The following is a 14,600-nucleotide window of genomic DNA, read 5'->3' as shown; positions in this document are numbered from 1 at the left end:
TATGCACCAATCACACACGCACGCGCGCGGGCACACATATATGCCTCACTCTGGTCACTGACAAGAATTTTTCTACGCGCATCGGCAACTCCGTCACCCGGGACTCGACACCCGACCTCGCGTTCGTCAGGAACGTTGAGGACGTGGGCTGGGAGAACACCGCCATGGAGTTCGGCAGCGACCACTACATTCTCGAGACCAACTTCAAGGTGTCTCGGAGTAGGATCAAGGAATTCACGTTCATCGATTGGGACCGCTTTCGCAAGATTCGCGAAGAACCCGGCAAAGACAGGGCACCCGCCACCCTCGAAGAATGGTGCGAAGGCGTCCGGAACGACGCTTCCGCGGCTACCAAGAAAGTAGAAACCGATCTCGACATCGAGCGGATGAACAGCAGACTTGCCCACCTGATCGAGGCCAAAAACGCCCTGCTCCGCCGATGGAAGGGCCAAAGGCTCAATCGCAGACTCCGAAAAAAGATCTCAGAGCTCAACAAGGTCATCGATGAACACTGCAAGGCGCTATGCCAGCAGCAGTGGGACGAGCTCTGCGAATCCGTCGACGGACAGATGCGCAACGGCAAATCCTGGGGTATGCTGAAGCACCTTCTCGACGAAAGCGGTTCAAAATCAAATCAGAGGCATACGTTGGCCCGGGCCCTTCACGAAGCCACCAGGTCTCACACGGTTGATGAGCTCGTCTCAAAACTCGTACAGAAGTACTTGCCCGTCTGTCGCGATGGAGATCCAGTGACCCAACTCCCGGACTACCGAGGGCCTCCACGCCCCGAGCTCGACGAAGACTTCTCCGTTGCCGAGGTCAGACAGGCCATCTTCGCACTCAACCGCAAGTCTGCGCCTGGTCCAGACGGAGTCACCAACAGAATGTTGAGAAACCTCGAGGACCCGTCGATCGTCTTCCTGACCGACAAAATCAACGAGTGCTGGAATAGCGGCGTTGTTTCTGCAGAGTGGAAGATGGCCTGTACGGTGCTCATTCCCAAGCCCGGCAAGGCCCCGAACATCGAGAACCTCAGGCCGATTTCTCTAACCTCCTGCGTCGGCAAGGTCATGGAGCGCGTCGTCCTCAACAGGGTCAACGGGTACCTCGAAGACAACGAGGTTTACACCTACAACATGATCGGCTTCCGCGCCGGACTCTCGACGCAGGATGCAATGAAGCTAATAAAGCATCAGATTGTGGATGGCCGTTCCAGAGACGTCAAGGCTTTGCTCGGTCTGGACCTCGAGAAAGCTTTCGACAACGTGCTCCACAGCTTCATCGTAAAGACCATTTCAGACCTGGGTCTCGGTTACAGATTCCATAGCTACGTCAGCTCTTTCCTAACGGACAGGAAGGCCAAGCTTCGCATTGGGGACTTCCGCTCCAACGATGTGCCCCTCGGAGGGCGGGGCACTCCTCAGGGCGCCGTCATCTCACCCACCCTGTTCAACATCTGTATGATTGGTCTTTCCGAGAGGTTGGCACGCGTAGAGGGCGTCAAGCACACCATATACGCCGACGACATCACCTTATGGTGCCCCGGCGGCTGCGAGGGCAGAGTCGAAGAATCCATGCAGGAGGCGATCGATGTGGTCGAGGAGTATCTCCGCCCCACCGGACTTCGATGCTCCCCCGCCAAGTCGGAGCTTCTGCTTTACAGAAAAGAGAAGGGAGGCAGACCCAAAGATTGGCAGCCAGTTTCCGAAAGCAGCATCAGTCTTCGTACTTGTGACGGGGGGGTGATACCCAGAGTCGACGTTATTCGGGTCCTCGGCATGTTTGTCGAATTCAACGGCGGGAACGGAACGGCTCTCCGCAAGATCATCGCAAAGACGGACAACGCTTTCCGCCTCGTTCGCAGAATAGCAAACCGGCACCGAGGAATGAAGGAAAACAATCTCCTCAGGCTTATCAATGCCTTCGTGCTATGTCACTTTACGTACACAATTTCTATGCACAACTGGCTCAGAGCGGAGCGAGACAAGCTCAATGCTCTCATCCGCAAAGTGGTCAAGAGGGCTCTCGGGCTACCCATCAGGACCCATACCGAGGATCTCCTCAAGCTGGGGGTGCATAACACTGCCGAGAAGATTGCCGAGGCCCAAGAACGTGCGCAACTCACTCGCCTGAGCACCACAGCGGCAGGTAAACACATCCTCGAAGAGTTGGGTTACCACCCTGCGGGACTCCCGATGGTCAGTACCCCGATCCCTAGGTGCATTCGAGACAAGTTCGAAGTGGCCCCTGTGCCCCGAAACGTCCATCCCGTCCATAACGAGGGCAGACGCAAGGCCAGAGCAGCAGCCATCCTCAAACAGATAAAGCAACGAGACATTAGAGCAAGCTTCGTCGACGCCGCGGAGTACAGCGATGGGAAGACCTTTGCCATCGTTGTGGTCGACTCCAGCGGCAAGATTTCTAATTGCGCCTCCATTCGCACTTCAGACCCCGGAGTCGCCGAGCAAGCCGCCATCGCCCTCGCCCTGCTAGACGGTCGTGGGTCCGAGATATATAGCGATTCCAAAACGGCAGTTAGGACTTTTCAGAAGGGTTGCATCGCCAAGCAAGCTGCTCGTCTTCTTAGCAACTCGAATCGATATGCTCTCACGCATCATTCAATCCACTGGTTTCCAGCTCACGTAGGGTCGGTCGAAAGTGCTCCCCAGAACCTGAATGAGTCTGCTCACGAGGCTGCGCGTGACCTCACCGACCGCGCTTCCTCTGCAATAAGCACCGACTCCCCTCCTCCCTACGGCCACAGGGATGCTCCCGCTACTCATAACGAGATTATTAAATTCTTCTACATGTCTAGAAGGGTCTTTCCACCCCCTCACCCCAGGTTGAATAGGGCGCAAGCCGTTTCTCTTAGGCTTCTGCAGACTAGTACGTATCCGTGTCTGTCCGTTCTCCACGAGGCTTACCCGGACGTGTACCGCGACGACGCCTGCCCCTCCTGCGGGCAGACCTCTACTCTAGCGCACATGCTGTGGGAGTGCGGGTCGACATACCCTAAGTTCATCAAGGAGGAGTGGGACTCGCTTCTGCGTAGCCCCGCTCTGGAAAAGCAAATCCTGGCTGTCCGGCGTGCCCGCGACCGGGCCGGTGGGCTAGACCTGCCGGTCCCGACGTGGGACTAGCCGGGTGCGCGACGAGTTCGCGTCCTCGCCGGACCTACAATAAATGTTTCTTCACTCACTCACTCACACATATATGCACACGCGCGCGGCACGTACACCGCAATCGTATCTTTTCTCCGCCTTCTCCTTCTCAAATTATGGTGTGCACGTTATGTGTACTTATTGCCATTTATGAAATAGCCTTATCGCTAAAATAGGTTGAACGTATTTCATACGTTGTTGAACGTATGAAAGAGACATACGTTCAACAACTGGAACTATGACAAGCTCCGCAATGTTAAAGGGCCCCTGAAACTGTTCGGACAAATTTTGTAGACGCGTAGGGTACAGGTTCAGTAGAACATTCGCACCACAATTTAAGTGAGGCGTTACGTATTAATGGAGCTACAAGCGATTAGAAGTTACCCTCCTCCCCAGCCATGCTTTTGCTCCTCAACTCGCTCGCCGAGCGAGCGGGGCTAAGCTCCGCCTTCACTGGTCCTGCGTCATGATGCGGCGTCACATCGTCAACTTCCGGTTGTTTTGAAGCCCGCCCCCGCCCGCGCGAAACCTCTCCGCTAGCCGCTTGGCTGTCGACCCCAAGCGAGAGCTATCGAAGCAGCGTGCGTTGCGAGCATTCTGTCGTAGCGCCGAACGTGTCTGGTATTCCGTTAGCCACAGGCAAGCTGGTCATATCGGCAAATGACTGGAGGCATAAACTCAAGCTGATGAAGGAACTTTGGCGCAGACGTACGTGAGCGGCCTGATCGGTCTGCACGGTCCAGACACTTGTTGGCGCAGCGCTTAACCAGCCAAACAAAGCGCTAATATTGCTCTAGCCAAGTGTAAAACATTTTAAACATTTATAAAAAACAACGTGTTGATGATTACACTCCTGCGAAAAATACGCACGAGCAGCAAAAAAGAATACGCTTCGTTGCTGCTAAAGCCCCTCGGCGGTGGCGCGTGGATGTAGGGGCTTTAGTTGCTGCTACTGTGTATGGTTGAGCTCTATGCCACCAGGTGGCTGCACCATGCAGACCATTCACTTTTGCCCTTCTGCTCATCTCGGCTCATCCCGTTACGGCACAGTCAAGCGGCCAGACCCTGTCCCCTTGCGCTTACGTTTGCCCTAATACGGGACTCACGAAACGCTAGTGCGTTAGTAATCTTCCGGTGTAAAGTGACGGCCACAAACGTGCAAATCCTGGCGCCGATCGGATAGCGGCAGTCCGATGCGCAGCAGCCAGTTCGCTCGTACGCTCCCTGCAGAGGGACACGATGTCACAGCTTGACATATTGCCAGTCGCTACGTTTGCAGTTCACAAGGCAACAAAGTCGAATCATAGTGCTCGCGAAAAGACTGAGACCAACTCTGACCGCGGAGCTCTCGTCAAAATGGATACGTTGTAACACAAGCAGACGACACTTGCTGTGTGCCGGAAGTGCTTAAGTGTACTGAAAAATTGTTCTTGTGCATTCTCTTTCTGCTACTTTCTCTTTATAAAAACAAATTAACTAACATTCCAGCTATTACGAAGATCATTTGTTTACCATAAAGTTGGAAAAATTATCGATCACGCGCCCTGGTCAGCCAATCGGATAGCTCGCCCCACTGACGTCATATGGGTTATTTCGGTCATATTTTTGCTTGCTTCTAATCGCGGAGGTTCCGGCCCCCGTCCCCAAGGCCTGTGTGCCAGGGACGGGGAGTAGGGGCCTCCTTATCCGGCGGTACAATAAAGTTGCTATCATCATCATCATCTTCGGTCATATGGGTAGGAGCGGCTTAAAATTCTGCCGAGCAGTGCGCTGCGATCGGCAGCGATGTGCATATTTAAAACCTTATAATAAATTACACGCTTTACGCAGAGCACTTAGATGTGTCAATTAATGATCAGAAGGACCTACTCTAACGACTCAGTACGTTTGTAGAAAATCGTCAAAAGCGTTTCAGGGTCCCTTTAATTCTGCTTGGAAGACGCCGCCACGACGTGGTTTGAGAACCGCGAGTCCACTCGGACAACGTGGCACCTCTTCCGCAGCAGCTTCTTGAACGGATGACATTGTTGTGTTCAGCAACATCGCAGACGAGTTACAACAAATGATTGAAGACCTTAACGGAGGGAGTGTAAGAGTGGGGTTGAATATTAATATGCAGAAGACAAAGGTAATGATGAATAGATTGGCAAGGGAACAAGAGTTCAGGATCGCCAGTCAACCTCTAGAGTCTGTGAAGGGTTACGTTCACCTAGGTCAACTAATCACAGGGAACCCTGATCATGAGAAGGAAATTCATAGAAGAATAAAGATGGGTTGGATTGCATACGGCAGACATTGTCAGCTCCCGACTGGAAGCTTACCATTATCATTGAAAATGAAGGTGTACAATCAATGCATATTACCGGTGCTGACATATGGGGCACAGACTTGGAGATTGACGAAGAAGCTTGAAACCAAGTTAAAGACCGCGCAAAGGGCGATGGAACGAAGAATGCTAGGCATAACGTTAAGAGACAGAAAGAGAGCGGTTTGGACCAGAGAGCAAACGGGTATAGCCGATATTCTAATTGACATTAAGAGAAAAAAATGGAGCTGGGCAGGTCATGTAATGCGCAGGTTAGATAACCGTTGGACCATCAGGGTTACATAATGGGTACCAAGAGAAGGGCAACGCAGTCGAGGACGGCTGTAGACTAGGTGGTACGATGAAATTAGGCAATTCGCGGGTGCTAGTTAGAATCGGTTGGCTCAGGACAGGGGTAATTGGAGATCGCAGGGAGAGGCCTTCGTCCTGCAGTGGACATAAAATAGGCTGATAATGATGACGAAACAAATTCAGGCCCACTTCACATCTACGAAGGATGCGATATAACAATAACGGTGCGCTGTGATAATGATGTGTACGCATTCTCAGATCAGCGTTTGCTTCTTATGGATGTTACGAGTATCATTACGTATTATTACGAGTATCATTGCGAATTGGACCAGTTTTTACGTTTCGCGAGCTATTGGCCTGTATGTTTCATGGCCGTGGTTGCTGCGGACTGGCTGCTCTCTTGCCGAATAGGCCAACCAATCACAGCGGAGTACGCACGCCGCTGTTTTCACTGCACCAACACCAGGTGGAGCTCGCCTCCGCGGCAGCGACATTGCATTAGCCTTTCTACAATGCCTGACGCCTTCCGTGTCACTTCGTGCAGACATTCAATAAACACGAACTCACGTTTCGACTACTTATGCACTCATGCAAAGCTTCGCCGTATATTAGATTCCAACTCGTTGGATATGCAGCATTTTTTAAACATTTGTAACTCGAAAATGCTGCGTGACAATATAGTGTTGCGCGTTAAAAAACAAAAACTTTTTAATAGTGGGTATGCGCTCACTTATGGGCATAATGTATTGTGCAAGCTGCTCCATATATGTAATTGCCATCTTAATTAGACCTGCTTATCACTGTGCATACAGCTTTAAAGCTGTTACACCCCAAAGCACTGTGTGGGTGTTCCGAAACTATAAACCAGTCGTGTATGACGTTTAATTCATACGAATATTTTATGCATACACGGCGTTACACATAGCACGATATGACTGTCTTCGATCATCGCTGCTAAGCGCAGGGAGATCTTTGGTTAGATTTTCAGCAACTGATACAACCACCTGATTGTGTAACGCGTTGACACGTTGATACGATCTCCAGCGGGTGAGGTGGGTCTTCACCGCAAGAATCAGGAAACGACGGCGCAGCCTGGCATCCTGATGATAAAAAAAAAATAGAAAAGATTGTATTCACTTCATTGGTACAAGATTGCGACTCTTATCCGAGTCAGGAGCGTTTCTGATTAATAAGGGGGCCAGGATGGCCTTAAATAACCCCTTGCGGCCTTGTGGTCGTCGACGACTTCTTGGGGAGCCTGCGGAAGTATTAGTGCTTTCGTCAGGTTCTGCCGTCGACTAGCTGCTGCCCTTCGGATTTTCCTGTCTTCGTCCTTCCCTTTGTGTCAGCTCGGGGAATAAAAGGGGTGACGCTGTTGCGGAGAAGAGGGCAAGAATGTCGACATGGGGACGCCCGCCAAAACGCTTCTCACACTTGAAAGGTCGATGTCCAGGCTTATCGTATTAGCCTTTTGTGGGACGAGGCAAATCATCTTGTCATGGGAACGTACGCGTGAACGTCTCACACACTTGACAGGTCGACAATGACAACGTGTACTTGTTTATCTTTCACCGGTGACCGCTTTTCACCGTCGAAGAAAAGTTATCGCTGAGCGCATGACGCGCCTGCATGTGTCAGGGGTTTCTCGAATGCTATCGATGGTGTAATCTAACCTTGTTAATGTAATCTAATATAACCTTGTGTAATCTTATTCCTTGTTTGCGCGACGAGAACTGTGTAGAGCTTTCTGGAAGACAAGCGCACACCAGTGATTATTATGGAACCTTCAATGACTTATGTATAAAAGCCGACCCGCTTGCCCCGCAGATCATTTTCGACGATCACCAACTGTGTTCGCCGCGTTGGTTCAGCTGTGAGTATAGTCTGTTTTTTTTTTCTGGGCACAGCTAGGTTGGCCCAGTAAAGTTAGTTTCGCCATTCATAGTTTTCTTACTGTAGCCTTGACCGTTACTATCACGTGACATCTGGTGGAGGTGCTTTGCGTCCATGTACCTGACGTCCCGACAAGCCGTGATCCAAGCCCGGACCGCGAAGGCAACACCAACGTCGTGCCGGACCATCGAGCAAGCCGCAGGCGACAACACCTGGCCCCGGAGCACGGACTTTTACCGGAGAAGGCCAGCAAGTGCATGGCCACGACAGCAGCCACGATGACAGCTACAGTTCCACCTGAACCGACCGTGCTGCAGCACACCGGGGAACCACCGACCTTCCGCGGATCGTCATTTGAAGACCCAGAAAGCTGGCTGGAAACGTATGAAAGAGTCGCTACGTTCAACAACTGGAACTATGACGACAAGCTCCACAATGTTAATTCTGCTTGGAAGACGCCGCCAAGACGTGGTTTGAGAACTGAGAGCCCACCCGGACAACGTGGGACCTCTTCCGCAGCAGCTTCTTGAACAACTTCACGAGTGTCGCCCGCAAAGAGAGGGCTTTGGCGATATTGGAATCCCGTGCGCAGCTCCCGAAGGAGAACATTAATTGCGATCTACTCAGAAGAGATGACCCCCATGCTCCGCCACACCGGTGATGATTGTATCAGTGAAGCCTCAGTTTCTCTATCGACAAAGGAACTGGCGTATCTTGGCAGCGGCACTTAGAAGTTGTTCTGTATCGTTTTCGTTGTGCGATGCAGATGACGGCCGTTTCTTGTTGTTTTGAACCTTGACAGCAGCTATTTATTCCTGTGTCAAGAAATAAAACGCTCAGTTAGTGCGCCTACGTGGTTGTCTCGTGCTTCCTTCCTTCGTCCGTTGTTTTATTTGGCGCCTTCGTTGTAATCTTGCTATGGTTGTCTCGAGTGGTTGCCAGTCTTGCGGGCGCCCCTTTGTGTTCACAGGTCCCTTTGTGTGTGTGCGCGTGAAAACCCTTACCGTGAACTGTCCGACTCAAGGAGAGACACTTTCCGCGAACCAAGAAACCGCGAACTAGAAGAAAGGATCAGCTGCCCAACGCGGACCCGCGGGTTGCCACCAGTGGAGGCAAGGAAGTGCAACGTCGCCTAGGAAAGTGGGAGCAGCCGAAAAGCAACAACGGGGACGTACAACATCGCCCAAGAGAAAAGGAGCAGCCGCAAAGCAACGAGATGACCTCAGTGCATGTCACGTGACGTTGACGTGAGCAAGAGCACGATTTTAGTGGGCCTACTTAAGGGGCCCCGCTATGTATTTTTCAAATCATTCATTCTCTTCTTATCCTTCACCTACCATTGAATAAACAGTGCAAGTTTCGCACTAGAAATCGTCTCGTCCCTACCTGGTCGCCATGGTCTGCCGGACGCCTGCAGCCTGCCACGCTACCCAATGGTAACGTCGGTCGAGCTTCGAGAAACAGGCGTCGCATCAGTGTGCGCCGCTCTTTAATCAGCGTCTCGGACGCCAACCTGGGTAACTAGTATGTGCCGCTCTGCAATGACGAAGGATATCCATCAAGTTTCTCCGATGCAGAGCGGAATCAAACCCACGTCACAAGGGTTCTTCAAAGACAGCAAGCCGACCCATCAGCAGTCTGCACGCCACAAATGCACTTGGTATGTGCCGCTTTCAATGAAAGCCTTTCACGCGAACGCTCTATAGCGAGCTGCGCCATGAATGCGCTAAGTATATATGTGCCGCTCTTCAATGAGCCTCTCGACTCTCAGCATGTGCCACTGAGTGTACGGCAAGCGAGGGAACAATTCCAGCGTTTGCAGGCGCCCGCGTGCTGCGCTTCTCGCCTCGGAGGTCAGGCGCGGACTTTGTTTGTTCCTAGTCCCTTTTAACGCATAGCAGGCGTTTCACGCGCCACAGGGGAAAAAAAGAAAAATAGTACTTGGATGTCTCTCATAGTTCACTCTGGTTTTTCTCGGCAGTTCCACTAGATGGCGCAGCATGCCCAAAAATAAGCGCGAGAGAGGAGCCCGGTTGCCGCATGACTCGTTTCTCAGCGTTAATAATATGAACAATACTTCATTCGTACTCAGAGATTGTGTGTTCAGGCATACAGGGTCGCAGAAGGCAGAACTGCCCGTACCGAAGTGGCTTGCGTGCCCGAGGTCACGTGCAGGCGTCACGTGCCCGAGGTCACGTGCAGATGCCGCCGAGTGCTCTTAGGGAAGCGCGAAAAAGGGGTCCCGCTGCAGCACACGCCTCATAGACAATTAGTTTCGTCGGTGGCCATACGCTGTGACGCTGTATTAATTCAGTGCTAACGTATGATCGTTGACAGCCACCGTTTTGCTGCATTTTCAAATTGCTCGCTTCATAATTTGCCCAGTCAGACAGATTACTCGGTCGGAATGTTTAGCTTCTATAGCATCAACACTCGTGCAGGACTATACTTGTAAATGTATTACCATATATCATTCGTTTGCGACTCGTATCAGGAATACCACCATACGCAACGTAATACATCTTGACGGCAAGAAACTGGCACGAAGTTAATGTGCGGCAGGTATATTTAGTAGTACATCAATAGATTTAAGAAGGCATTGGAGCGTTAAGCTAGCACGCAACTTTTGACCGCATACGCCCTCCTGTGGTATAGCATTGCGGCAGGCGGCCGCCGGAACCTGCAGTCATCGCGCACTGTTACCTTGAAGGCGAGTAAACATAACTGCGCATTGCAAGCGAAATAGCTCAAACCGAGACAATGCAAATCTTTTTCTTCTCCTTATTTGCTACGGGAGAAGTGCTCACGCGAAGGAAGACGATAAAAACAAGGAATCGCATAAGGCGCGCGAGCTGGACAGGCGGCCACGCGCGCCGGTGTCGCCCACCCCGCCGAACCAACAGCGTCGTGATGCCCTGCCGGCCAACGACGACGCTATCATCCCAGCTCGGTTGCTGAGGCGTGCGTCGAGGCAGGCCAGCGAGGAGAAGGTGGTTCGGGGTGCCGCGCTGCTGCCATCGGGTCGCCGCCCTAGCGCCTTTTCTCGTTGCGCAGCAGCCATGAACCGGGTCGGGGCATTCACCAGCTCCATGTACCAGCGCAGCGGGAGCAGCGCCTACTTGCAGCAGCAGTCCGACGCTTTCCGCACCGGCAGCCGGCCCCCGTTGGTGCAGGCCAGCGGTTCGACGCACATCCTGCTGGGACTGCTCGTCCTCGTGAGCTGGGTGGCCCTGGTGAGTGTGCGCCGCCGTCTGCTGCGGGCCTTGTACCACTACCTCGACCTGTACCTGCCGCCTGCCGCCGGAGACCACAGCGCATCCCAGGAATCCCGCCCAGCGGCAAAGAAGGCGTCCAAAAAGTCTCCTCCCAGGGCGCTTAGGAAAAAAGCGTCGGCGTCCAAAAGGCACCTCGAGACGCAGCCAGACGCGACGTTTGAAAAGGAGACACAACTCCACGCAGACGGCGGGGCATCAGCCGCTCCTGCGGCCGCTGACTGCGTTTCGGGAGGCCTAGACGACGACGAAGACTTGCAAGACTACGAGATCATCCACACAGGTGACGCTTTCGGAGATGACAAGGACCATTCGAACTGACGCCTGCCCCGAATACAGATTTGGCGACGCACTCATCGCTTGAAGCGAGATAAGTGAAATCTCTTGGAGATGCTCGCGGGTGGAAGACGACCAGACTGAAATTAATAAAATGTGTACTATACTAATGTGTTGCTGAAGAGCCCTTGACGACACTTCTACACTTTTAAATTATTTTTATAAAGATTAGATTAGATGCATGCCAAATCAGTTTACTACAACTATGCTACCAACAGCTGTCTCTTTATTTTCGTTTTAGAGCGTACGATTAGCAGCGCCATCGCATCGAACGACTTGACCACGCCATTTCCCGCCTGCCCTTCTTTTTTTCGGCCGCGCGCGCATAGAGGAAGAAAAAGATAGGAGGGAACATACCGCAACGCGATTGTAGCCAAACCTGGTGGCCCAACACGTAATCGCACGCCACCGTGCGCGGTTGCTTTTAATGTTCCCGCTCGGTAGGCAGAGTCACTGCAGGGCAGCTGAACGAGGGCGCACAGAATAAAAACTACTGGCAAAGCTACTAGGAGCCAAACACCTCAGCAAATCTTGATTCTTGCTCCGCGATCTCAGCACAAGGGGTCACGTGTTCGGCCACCACTGTGGTTTCACGGAGTGTTCGCTTGCCAAGGCTGGCTGCGTGACGTAATGCTCCCTCCTATATTTTTTGAGCAAGAACGGCCGGGCTGAACAGACGCGTCGTCATCGCCATTAGCTGATAGTGTTTTTTTTTTTCGGTAGGTGCAACGTGCTTCCCTCGCCCACTTGTTTTGTTACCGCTGTCGGATCAGCTCTCGGGCGGTTAACACGCCGCCGCTTCTCCAGATAAGTATCATTCGCGGCTCGCCATTTGTTCGTTTCGTTCTGCGGCGTCTCCGCTGTCTCGCTGATGCCATCACGCAGGCAGGCCACGGCGCACGACGTTAAAACGTTCGAACAGGGCCCTGGGGCGCCGCGGACGACGACGGACTTTCGCCATGAACAGATGCGACCGCAGGAGTGCGTCTTCTGCCGACTGCACGACGGCGACTGAGAAAGGCGCGCAGGACAAGTTGACGTCCAGTGGAGGCGGAGCACGACCAAGAGCTAGACAGCAATTGGCGCCGAAGACTGGCAACGGAAAAACTTGGACGAGCAATACTAAACGCAACGGCGAAGGCAAGTTAGCAAAATGCTCCGTTACGTCTGCTGCTGCTGCTCCAAGCCCGGCAAGGAACGACAAGTCTGGTGCGTTCGACTCTCTGCTCAAGCGCGCCCAGCGAAGGCGGAGCAGCGGTAATACGAGCGAAAAAGCGGCCGGAAAGCAGGGCACTCGTGGCGACGAGGCCAGCCGTCAGACCGAGTTGGACGACGTGAGCGACAAGTCCAGGAAGCCGAAAGAGCCCGATGAAAAGCACGTTGCTCATGATGAAGACGCCCAGCAGGATTCATCGCGTTACGACAACGAGGAAAACAAGAGGCCAGCTGCTGACCCTGTCGAGTATACGATACTTGCCAGGCCTGAAAGACAGCGCGCTGTTGCCGAAGTCCAAGTTCCTCCCCCATCGCAAGGGACTATCTGCGAGGAGGAAAACGTCTCGCTGCCCCTGCGGGACGTGCAGGCGCCTGCGAGAGACTTGCGCTTCAAGGAGAGGATTCGGCGCTTCCCAATGGGTGCTTACGCGGACACCGCCGGCGCATACGCGCCTCACTTGCCGGGGCCGTCTCAGGAGAGAGGCCTTTTCATGCCCGACTGTCGCCGCCCCACGTTCGCGCCCGTTTCCCGAAGTGCGCCAGGCTGCATCGCCGACGAGCTGAACTGCTTGAAGCTTGCCGAAGCAGTGGTACACCCTGGTCAACACTATCCGGAGGCGTACCCTGTGCCACCGCCGCCTTCGCCCGCGGTTCCTCCCTCCGTCGCGCCGTCGTTCCCAGGTCTCGGATACTTCGCCGACAGGCTCGGTGTCAGCAGACGTCGAACGCGAAGCTTCCCTCGCAGACTGCCCGAGCGAAGGCTGTACGACGCACACGGCAGGTGGGTGGGCCAGGAACGGCGGTCGCTGCAAGACTTCGACGAAGAAGGCTGGTCTCTGAGCTTGCAGCATCAGCCGTGCAGGGACGGCTTCTGCACCTACGTCGGCGGCAGGGAACTGAGGGCTCCTTTCGATGTGCCCCGAGGCTACAGTCGACGCCACTCGTGGTCTCACTCGTCCGTTCCCGAAGACGACATGGAGGACCTCCTTCCGCTGATAGATAAGCTTGCGGTGGACTACGCCAACTCGGACTCCTCGATTGAGGGCACGCCCGAAGCCGTACACATTCCCGACGAAGGGTCGTGGTTTTCGGTGCTTCCCGAAACGACCAGGCCGGAAGACCGCTTCATATGGTCGCCGCGACGAGACTTGCATCGACCCCGCTCGGTTTGGTCTCCGATAAAGCCGAGGCTTGGCGGCTCTCCTCAGGATTGCCTTCGAGACCCACTGACGAGAACGAGGTACCGCTTCAGAACCTATACCGAGAACGCGTTCCAAGGGAGCGTGGATGCTATTGTCGAAGGAAGACGGTCCGTGTCCTGCGATTTCACGTATTTCGACGACGTCTCGACCTCGGCTGCGAGTAGTGGCGAGGCGCACTGCACTGGCTGGTCACCCTGGAGCTCCCAGCTGCCCACAGCTGATCTGTTGAACGTTTCGTAGGCTCTGAAACGCCGTACTTAATACGAGAGCATACTAATTGACACTGAGCCACTTCTAAGAACGAGTTCAGGCAGTTTCTAAGCCCTTCTGGCATCATGCCTTTTTGGCGTCGAAGCTTTTTTCTTTTCACTCTTATACTGCGGCAGAACGCATATTATTCCAGCACGAATTTGGTGCCATGATGTAATTTTTGAAATAAACGTTGCTGAAAAAAAGTGTGCGTGTTCATTATCAGACGTACCACACAGCTTCAGCAAAACTTGCGCCATCGCACGTGGGTACCTAAGTGTACGTAATGCTCAAGTTTGAAATCGCCGTTTCATGTATGCAGCTTGCAAAACCTCGCGAAGAATATTGTGACACTGCGCCTGTAACCTAATCAATACAAGGGGCCTTGCTAATGGGCGTTTTTATCAGTACGAGAAGTCGATGAGGGTAGCTGTAGGTGCTTGTTGGTACGGCATATCTTATTTTGTTGTAGCGTAAGCTGAACAAGGACAGCAGAAAGGCACATCTGACACACGCAGCGCTGTGTGTGTCGGGTGTGCCTTTCTGTTGTCCTTGTTCAGCTTGCGCTACAAAAAAATAAGGTACGAGAAGGCATTTGTCGGCGTTGGGGTGCAAAGCGTACGTGTTGCTGCTCTCGGAATGCTTTTGAGCAGGA

Source organism: Dermacentor albipictus, chromosome 3 (assembly GCF_038994185.2).
Source record: "Dermacentor albipictus isolate Rhodes 1998 colony chromosome 3, USDA_Dalb.pri_finalv2, whole genome shotgun sequence".
Classification (NCBI taxonomy): domain Eukaryota; kingdom Metazoa; phylum Arthropoda; class Arachnida; order Ixodida; family Ixodidae; genus Dermacentor; species Dermacentor albipictus.
The sequence above is the reverse complement of the archived record's forward strand: the minus strand, read 5'-3'. Positions refer to the sequence as shown.